This window comes from Aotus nancymaae, unplaced genomic scaffold, assembly GCF_030222135.1.
Source record: "Aotus nancymaae isolate 86718 unplaced genomic scaffold, 86718_ANA_hifiasm-v0.15.2.pri h1tg000046l, whole genome shotgun sequence".
Lineage (NCBI taxonomy): Eukaryota > Metazoa > Chordata > Mammalia > Primates > Aotidae > Aotus > Aotus nancymaae.
In genome coordinates, this window is record NW_026988460.1 from 8033351 (window position 1) to 8043979 (window position 10629).

At 38.8% G+C, this 10629-nt stretch overlaps 1 pseudogene; it reads left to right on the forward strand.

Annotated features, from left to right (window-relative positions):
* The first annotated feature begins 211 nt into the window (after positions 1–211).
* Positions 212–2365, forward strand: LOC105734291 (heat shock protein HSP 90-beta-like; annotated as a pseudogene).
* The last annotated feature ends 8264 nt before the right edge of the window (positions 2366–10629 follow it).

Genomic DNA, 10629 nt, shown 5'->3' on the forward strand with positions numbered 1-10629 from the left:
CATTGTCCTTATGTGAACAGTAGATCTAAAAATAACCATACCATTGTTTTTTTCTAAATTGAAACAAATCAATGCCTGGCAGGTAATAATCCATTTATTAAAAGGCAACTCTTGCTCCTGAGTCACTCCCATGCAGCTTTGGAGCCACGTGCATGTTGGACAGTCTCAGCCCACCTTGTTCACTAGCACTGGTAAGTCTTTTCCTTTCAAGATGCCTGTGGAGGTGCACCATATGGAGAAGGAGATGGAGACTTTGGTCTTTCAGGCAGAAACTGCCCAACTCATGTCTCTCATCATCAATACCTGCTATTACAACAAAGAGATTTTCATTTGGGAGTTGATCTCTAATGCTTCTGATGACTTGGACAAGATTTGCTTTGAGAACCTGACAGGACCTTCCAAGATAGTCAGTGGTAAAGAGCTGAAAATTGACATCACCTTCAACCCTCAGAAACACATCCTACTTTGGTGGACACAGACATTGGCATAACAAGGCCGATTTCATAAATAATTTGGGAACTATTGCCAAGTCTGGTGTTAAAAGTGTTTATGGAGGCTCCTCAGGCTGCTGCAGACATCTCCAGGCCTGGGCAGTTTAGTGTTGGCTTTTATGCTGCCTACCTGGTGACAGAAAAAGTGGCTGTAATCATAAAGCACAATGACGATGACACTATGACTGGGAATATTATGATAGGAGTTTCTTAACTGTACGTGCTGACCATGATGAGCCCATTGCCAGGGGCCCCAGAGTGATCCTCCACTTTAAAGAAGACCAGAGAGAGTGTTTGGAAGAGAGGCAGGTCAAAGAAGCATTCATCATTTATAGGCTATCCCATCACCCTTTGTTTGGAGAAGGAATGAGTGATGGAAGTCAGTGATGATAAGGCAGAAGAAAAGAAAGGTGAGAAAGAAGAGGATGATAAAGATGCTGAGAAAAAGCCCAAGACTGAAGATGTGGGTTCAGATGAGGAGGATAACAGCAGTAAGCATAAGAAAGATTATGTTAACCAAGAAGATTAACAACAACAACAAAAATACATTGATCTGGAAGAACTAAACAAGACCAAGCCCATTTGGATCAGAAGGCCTGATGATATCACCCAGGAAGAGTATGGAGAATTCTATGAGAGCTGCACCAGTGACCAGGAAGACCACTTGCCAGTCAAGTACTTCTCTGTAGAAGGTCAGTTGGAATTCAGGGCACTGCTATTTATCCCTTATCAGGCTCTCTTTGACCCCTTTGAGAACAAGAGAGAAAAGAAAAACATCTATGTCTGGCATGTGCTATGATGAGCTGACACCAAAGTATCTCAGCTTTATCTGTGGTGTGGTTGACGTTGAAGATCTGCCCCTGTACATTTCCCAAGAAATGTTCCAGAAGAGCAGAATCCTGAAAGTCTACACAAAAACACTGTTGAGAAGTATCTTGAGCTCTTTTCTGAGCTGGCAGAAGACAAGGAATGTTATAAGAAATTCCACGAGGAATTCTCTAAAAATCTGAAGGTTGGGATCCCTGAGGACTCCATTAACTTGTGATGCCTATCTGAGCTGCTGTATTATCACACGTCCCAGTCTGGAGATGAGATGATATCTCTGTCAGAGCATGTCTCTTGCATGGAGACAGGAAGTCCATCTATGACATCACTTGCAAGAGCAAAGAGCAGGTGGCCAACTCTGCTTTCGTGAAGCAAGTGCGGAGATAGGGCTTTGAGGCAGTACATATGACCAAGCTCACTGATGAGTACTGTGTGCTGCAGCTCAATGAGTTTGGTGGGAAAAGCTTGGTCTTAGTTATCTAGTAGGGTCTTAAGCTACCTGAGGAGGGAGGAAAAGAAGAAAATGGAGGAGAGCAAGGCAAAGTTTGAGAACCTCTGCAAGCTCCTGAAAAAAATCTTGAATAAGAAGACTGAGAAGGTGACACTCTCCAATAGGCTGTTTCTTCATTCTGCTGCACTGTGACTGACACCCACAACTGAACAGCCAATATGAAGTAGACTGTGAAAGCCCAGACACTTTTGGACAACTCAACCTTGGGCTATGGCCAAAAAGCACCTGGAGATCAACCTTAACCAACCCACTGTGGAGACACTGCAGCAGAAGGCTGAGGTGGACAAGGACAACAAAGCTGTCAAAGACCTGGTGGTGCTCCTGTTTCAGACTGTGGGGGTCTCTTCAGTCTTCTCCTGAGGATTCCCATGAACAAGCTAGGTTTAGGTATTGATGAAGATGAAGTGGCAGTAGAGGAAGCCAGTGCTGCTGTTCTTGATGCCATCCCCCCTCCCCACCTGAGGGCAATGAGGATGCGTCTCGCATGGAGGTGGCAGACTACGAGTTTATACTTGGAAACCTTGTGCCGTCTGCATAGTGTCCCATGGCTCTGACCGCAGCCTTGAGTGATCCTGTCTCACTTGGCTCCCTCTGCAGATGTCTTGTGTTTTTTCTCTCCTGTCCTTGTGTCTAAGGCAGGAAACAAGGGCCTCTAACCCCATCCCCTCCCTAATTTGACAACAGGATTGGATGTTGCATATTATGGGTTTTGTTTATTTTGTTCTGAAGTTAAAGTATGCAAAATAAGATGCAGTTTTATACAAAAAAATTTAAAAGGATAACTCTTATTCTTAATAAGCCTTCAGCATCTCTCTCTCCCTTTAATAACAGTTAGTCTCCACCCAATAGTTGGCTCGTGTCTGCACACAATGCGGTGGATTTTCTTTATTGTTGTCTTAGATTTTACTGATTCCTGTTATTCTTATTCAACGTCACTTGTATATATTCCTTGCATTTCCAAATAGGTAGTAAGCTCCTTGCTGGCAAGGACTGCATGCTTATTTGCATTCTTCATTACAGATACGTTCAGTAGCCACCCTGTATGCATTCTTTGATTCATAAACATCCCCATTCCAGGGTGAATCAATGGATGAGAAGGTCCTACGTGTCAGATAAAAATGATATCTAAAAGCAACCTGCACCAAATTTAATATTTTCAATAAAATTATTTTCCCAGTTGCACTGATATATTTATGAAAGAACAGGTGACATGAATTGAGCTTCTTAGCTTAATAAAATTACCTGTGCCATCATCGTTCTGGAAAGAAAAAAATATGTATAATATGATTCTGACTCACTAATTCCATTAAAAGAAAAAAGAATTTAACTTTCTGAGAAATGAAACTTCTACTCTGAAAAATCCACAGTATGCAGTGCTGTTGTCTTTAAATTAATGATATAACCCCTTGGCTATAAGAAGCAGTTGTTTTGTACAGGTGTAAAAAGAAACAAGCAGCCATGTAGAGAAGAAATAACTGAATATATGGAATGGAAAGTAATCAGCCTGGAAATGTAAGAAATCGAGTAGTAAATGAGAATCTTAACAAAGCATCGATATGCCAATTCTTGCCAATGGTTCTGCTCATTCAGGCAGGTAGTGAATGTTACAGTTTGGTGGGGAAAACTCCTCTGAGATTTTTTAAGGAGGATTATTTGAAAGCTGTTTGTGTCATAGTGTCAGGGTTTTTAGAAGCCGTCCCTCTGTTTATTGCTAATATTTTATGTGGCAGTGATAAGAAGAAAAGATATCAAATCATAAGTATTTGAAATATTAACCACTGCTTCCAAGAAGGAATTATTCTTGCTCACTTAGCTCCAGAGCACTTGTGAATGGGCAGAGTCCAGGACATAGGGAAATGAAAATGAGAACAGAATTAGCAAGGATAAATTGGCCTACCTAATAAATCTCTTATCCAGAGATCAGAGAGTAGTGGCCGCAAAGGAGACTGTGAGGAAAGATTTGGGGACCTTGGAATGAAAGAAGGGAGAGATTTTAGGGTAATAGCTCACTGGGGTCTGAAAAAGGTAAGGTGAGAACATTAATTGCAAAAGATCTGTATATATTCCTCCTTTGCCATTTTAGTGAGTGACAAATGTAATTACCTGTATAATGATTAATGTAGGTTTCATCAGCTGAGAACTACAGTCTGCTTTAAAAAACTTAGGAAACAAAAGAAAGCACTCCCCCTCCTGAGAGCCACCATTTGCTTCTTTGGGGCTGCTCCTTAGGTATCTGGGGTAACTCAATGTATTAGTCCGTTTTCATGCCACTGATAAAGACATACCCAAGCCTTGGAAGAAAAAGAGGTTGAATTGTACTTACAGTTCCACATGGCTGGGGAGGCCTCAGAATCATGGTGGGAGGTGAAAGGCACTTCTTTTATGGTGGCGGCAAAAGAAAAATGAGAGAAATGCAAAAGCAGAAATCCCTAATAAAACCATCAGATCTCATGAGACTTATTCACCACCATGAGAACAGTTTGGGGGAAACCACTCCCATGATTCAAATTATCTTTCACCGGGTCCCCTTCATAATACATGGGAATTACGGGAGTATAATTCAAGATGAGATTTGGGTGAGACACAGAGCCCAACCGTATCACTTGGTATAAGAACAGCAGTTCTCACTCATAGGCAGGTGTTGAACAATGAGAACACATGGACACAGGGAGGGGAGCACTATACACTGGGGTCTGTTGGGGGGGACTGGGGGGGACAGCAGCGGGGTGGGGAGTTGGGGAGGGATAGCATGGGGAGAAATGCCAGATATAGGTGAAGGGGAGGAAGGCAGCAAATCACACTGCCACGTATGCACCTATGCAACAACCTTGCATGTTTTTCACATGTACCCCAAAACCTAAAATGCAATAAAAAAAAAAAAAGAAATACAAAATAAATAAATAAATAAAATGCAAACTCCGTGGGAAAAAAAAAAAAAAAAAAAAGAACAGCAGCAGCCCCAACAGCTGCTAATAATTTTTATTGAACACTTACTGTGTGCTAATGGAAAATGAATGAGTGCTGAGCACTCACATGGATCATCTCATTTTATTCTCACAGAAACATTTCATGCTAAGTGCTCTTATTATCACCAAAAAAAAAAAAAAAAAAAAAAAAAAGAGACAACTGAGGATTATAGTGGCTAAGTAATGTTCCAATAGCACATATACCAGTTTAGTGGTAGGACATTGTTAGACTCCAAGTCTATCATCTAAACTACAAGGTTCTATACAATAAATAGCAAACTTTGAGATGCATTTGTTGGGCACTGCCAGGAAAGGAAAAAGGCAATAGGAATCTAAATGTAATGTTGCACTGTGATATTTTAGCATATTCTCACTAATAAAGAAAAAAAGGTATTCCATTCTCAGTTGTTTTAAAACCTACATGTTAGTATTGTTACTATAATAGGAAAATTAGCTTCATTCTATTCAGCTTAACTTCTAAACTAAGAATTATAGAATGGCAGAATAAGATAGTAGTTTAGATAATGTGCCTGATCCTTCCTTGCAAATAATGAAACAGAGGCCCAGAGAGATCCTGTAACACTTACTGACCAAGCCGGAACTAGAACCACAATCTTCAACTTTGTTTTCTGGTTGTTTTTTGGGGGGTTGTTGTGGTGGTTGTTGTTGTTGTTTGAGACAGTCTCATTCTCACTCTGTCGCCCAGGCTGGAGTGTAGTGGCACTATCTCGGCTCATTGCAACCTCCACCCCCTGTGTTCAAGCGATTCTCATGCCTCAGCCACTGGAGTATCTGGGATTACAGGCATGGGCCACCATGCCCAGCCCACGATTTTCAGCTTTGAATCTTGGGTTTGTTTCACTTTAGCACATTGATATGATGAGTAGTGTTTTTCATTTAACCCTACTGGATGACTGTTTAATTGAAGGTACTTCTTGTTAGCCTAGAAATCACAGAAGATTCCTAATAACAGACTCTAGAGATTTAAATAAGTGACTCAAATTATCACCTGACCAGCAAAATGGAAGAAAATATCTGCAAACCATATCTCCAACCAAGGACTAGTTTTTAGAATATACTTAAAAACTCTCAAAACCCAATGTCAAAAGAACACACAATTCCAGTTTGAACATGGACAAAAGACACAGACATTGCACCAAAGAGGATATACAGAATCTGAGTAGCACATGAAAAGATATTCACCATCATTGGCCCTTAGAGAAATTTATTAAAACCACAATGAGATGTAATTGCACAGCTATCGAAACGGTTAAAATAATAGTGAGAACAGCAAAGACTTGTAAGGATTAGGAGGAACTGAATCACTGATAAATTGCTGATAGGCGTATAAAATGGTCCAGGCACTGTGGAAAACATTTTGGCAGTCTCTTAAAAAACTAAACATTCAAGTCCCATATGACCCAGCAATTGTAGCCTTGGGTATTTATCCTAGAGAAATGAAAGGTTATGTTTACTAAAACTCCTGTATGTGAATGTTCATAGCAGTTTTATTCATAATAGCTAAAAACTGGAAACAATCCAGATGGCCTTCAGTGGAGAATGGGTAAACAAATAGTTGGGCATATACAGTGGAATTCTAGGAATGAAGTATTGATATATACAGCAACCAGGCTGAATTTCCAGATTACTATGCTGAGTGAAAAAAGCCAATCCCCAATGTTTATACATTATATCATTTTATGTGTACCTAACAGTCTTGATGTGAAAAGAAATAAACGGAAAACAAGTTAGTATTTGCCAGGAGTTAAAAAGAGGATGGGCATGGGAGGAAGTGCTGTATCTATAAAAGCCCACATGAAAAATCCTATTTGAATCATCTCAATTGTAAGAGGGATATGGGATGGCCGAATACTGGACTAATGAGATTGACAGCAGTTTATTAGTCACATATACTCACAGCCAGGGAGAGGAGGATACAGTACATGCAGAATCACATTGGAGAATGTGCACCCTGGAACAGAGTAAATACCCAGCAGCTGTTGGAGTTAGGCTTTGCACCACCAAGAGGATGGGGTGACGACCCTTGGTTCCCACGGGAGGATGTGATTGAGTTATTTGACTAAGTCTGCTGTCTTGTAGGAAGCTGAAACATGCCACTTAGGAATAAGCAGAAATTGTGCAGAGTCCCCATGATAAGGAGAGCTGTTTGGTCTGGGGCTTTATCCTCAGGATCAGAGTAGGGAGGAGAGCTTGTGGGTAGGCCACTTGAATCCCTCCTGATTTTCACCAGGCACATGAAATAGTGGGCCTTAATTTTAGGCTCTTTACCACAAATCCTGTAGTAAAGGAAATATTCTATATGTTGGCTGCATCGGTGGAAATCACCTTGTTGTGATATGATATTATAGATTTGCAAGACATTACCACTGGAGGAAATTGGGCAGGACAGTCAGCAGTAGCATAGTGGCTTAGAAGAGAAAGAGACTTTGCCATCATTTGGGCTTATTTCAGAAATAGAAATCAGTTCTGAAACATTGGTAGAATTTAAATAGACAGCTTCCAGAACACTGCAAGACTGCAAATCTCAAAAGATTATTACAGAAATTAACAATTATTCTTTTTGTGCATTTTTACACCTTCTATTGTCCATTAGTTTTTCTGCATAAATTAGAATGTGCAAAAGAGGTAAAAGACTTGGTACTCATTCCTGAGGTAGGTCTAGTTTGGCAGTTTCTAAATATATGAATGCATCAGAGAAACTATATGATAATGTAATCCAGTGTGGTTCTTGCTAGTACAATACAAAAGTGCTCAGTGAGGGTGGAGAGAGTTTAGGATTTGGTGTACCTATTTAGCAGGGAAAGGCAATGCACAGTCATAATAATAGAATTGCGCAGAGAGAAAGAAAAAAGAATAGACTTTGAGGTATAAATAGATGCAACAAAAGGTACAAATATATATATTTTCAGGGACAACAATTATCCAAGTCCAAAAAGAAGTTTCTTTGGTAAGTATAGCTCAGTGGCTAAGATGTCAGATTATAGAATTGAACTGCCTGGGTTCAAATATTGATTTTTTCCTCTTCACCAACTATTTAACTTTGGAGAAGTTATATAACTTTTCCAAGGCTCATTTCCTTATCTATAAGAGAGAATAAAAATAGTGCTAATAGCACTTTGTTGAAAAAAAAATGTAGAGACAGTGTCTTGCTCTGTCGCTTAGGCGGGAGTACAGTGGCACAATCACAGCTCACTGTAGCATTGAACTCCTGGGCTCAATTCATCCTCCTGCCTCAGCCTCCCTTGTAGCTGGGATTACAGGCATGTGCCACCATGCCTGGCTAATTTTCTTTAATGTTTCTGTAGACATGAGGTCTTTCTGTGTTGCTCAGTCTGGTCTTAAATTCCTTGCCTTAAGTAATTCTCCCACCTCGGCTTCCCAAAGTGTTGGGATTACAGGTGTGGCTACCTCACCGGCCTAATACTCCTTTTTATAGCATGGATGATTGTGATGTTCAAAAGTGAAAATGGGTACAAACAATTTACAAGTGCATAGGTATGATTGTACCAGATAATCAGGCATTTAAAATGTCAGGATCAGAAATCTCAACTTGATGGGCCCAGGCAATGATGAAGAGCCATGGAATATTTTTCAAAGAGTTTACAATTCATTGAATAAAATATAGAGATTGAAACATTTATTAATACACTAGAATTCTTCCCAATTGTTGCTTTTCGCAATCACTCAACAATACAGCCATTATTTTCTCTGCCTCACAGATAAGAAAACTGAGGCTCAAAGGCAGTGAGTTACTCAAGTTTGTACACAGAGAAAGGTAAGTGCCAGTCTTGTAGCTCCTTGCCCAAAGCTCTTTTATATCACTCATGGCTTTTGTTATAGATGGATATCTATCTATCATCTATAACCACAGATTGTTGTTGACTGATGGCTACTCCTGAAAAAAGCTTTCCATCAGCACAGGGAATGAAGGATATACATTTGAAGAAGTAAGCAATAGAGTAAGTGAAAGGTCATTATTACATATAATGAAAGTAATCATTTAGGATCATTAATCTTATAGTAGAATAAATGATGGAAGGAAGAGAGGTTGAAGCTGGGTGATTATGATATCACAATGAGCCAAGAATGTAAGAAGAATCTTTTCCTTGGTTTTGTTTGTGGTTGAAACAGATAGAAAGAAAAACTGGATATATTTGAAGGAAGAATCTATACAAAAATCAATGTATATTTCAAGGCAAATGTTTTCAATCTTAGAACAGTGACTTCCATCCTTTGATATTTTATATACTGATTAAACTACCTCTTCCAAAATGCTCCCTGCAAAATTAAAAACCACCTTCAATGTAATTATGAGGAACCAAAGATCCTTAAGTTACTTTTCAATTATAATGATTACTATGAAATGCTACTATTATCTCTGCATTCGGACAAAGGTCCTAGCCACATACAATCTTTTGAGAGGTTCTTCGTCTAAATTTCTTTCTCCCAAACCACAAATATTCTAGGAGAATGGTAATTATATTGTAAACATTTGGCTTTGCCATTATTGCTAACAGCATTACAATTTTCTAACAATAAACCTGAAATTTTCCATGAAATATAAACACAATCAGCTGTCAAAGCCCTTTTTAGTTCTCAAAGACTTAGAAAAAAGAATTCTTGGATTTTTCTCAAGAACACAAAAAAATGGCATTTTAATAGCTCTTTTCCTTGTTTCAATGTTTTAATGAATCTTGTCTATAATTCCCAACTCTGAATAATATTGAGCAATCACATTTTTCTCCTGTTTTAACATACAGGTGAATTTGACAATTAGAAATTTATTTGACAATTAGAAATATGATTAACTATAAATTCAAGGCTTGCATCTGATTTCTAAGAAAATGAGCTGCACACTAACATTTAGAATAATATAGTGATAGTGAAGGAAAATAAAAACAATGTGATAAAGTGTAAAACAGACTAGAAAACACTTTAGTTCAAAGATCTAATTTAGTTGACCAATAATCATAGAACTAACTTCTAATTTTGGCAAAACTTACTTTTAAATTTCACTGATGTATAGGCAAAAAATGTGTTCAGTACTTTAGAAATGAAATATTTAGTGACTCTGATGAGACAGAATTCCTATACATATAATGAACCCAAATTAATTTGGGAATGTTCAGAGTGTTTTACCCTCTCCCAGGCCTCCACCAATTTCTCAAATGGCACATCTTCCTCTTCCTAATGAGCAGATATTCCATCCCATTCTTTTGTGAAGAAGCTAGGGCAATTCATAGGATACAGGAATTGATGGAGAGGTAGGGGAGAAGAGACCTAGAAAGGACTAAATGCTATAGGGATGGAAAAAGACATGAACATTTTGTGGACAGGGAAACTTTGTAGCACATGTGAGGGAAGTGGGTAGAAAAGATAACAAAGTACTACTACCTCCACAGAAAATGTTGCTAGATCCCATTTTTGTAGGGTTGCCACATGCAAAAACATTTACAGGATTCACAGTTAAATCTGAATTTCAAGTAAACAAGAAGTAATTTTTTAGGAAAACCATGTCCCAAAGATCATTGGATCATTCCACATTTTCCTTTTATTCCTTTTGTTTTCTGTTTCCTTTTTTTTTCTAATTCTAGTAGCCCTGTCTGACATTTTTGATTAAGGGATGGGTTCTTTTAAAATTTGACATGGTCTTCTCTGGGATAGGACAAGGCAGATGCAGCTTTTAAAGGGCCTCATTTTGAACAATAAGCATAAGGCCAATGTCTTGGGAAATTCCTGAAGTTGGGTAAAACCTGGCTCTTGAGTATCTTGAACTTGCTGTGATAGATCCCTGGTATTCAAAGGTATGAGTGTT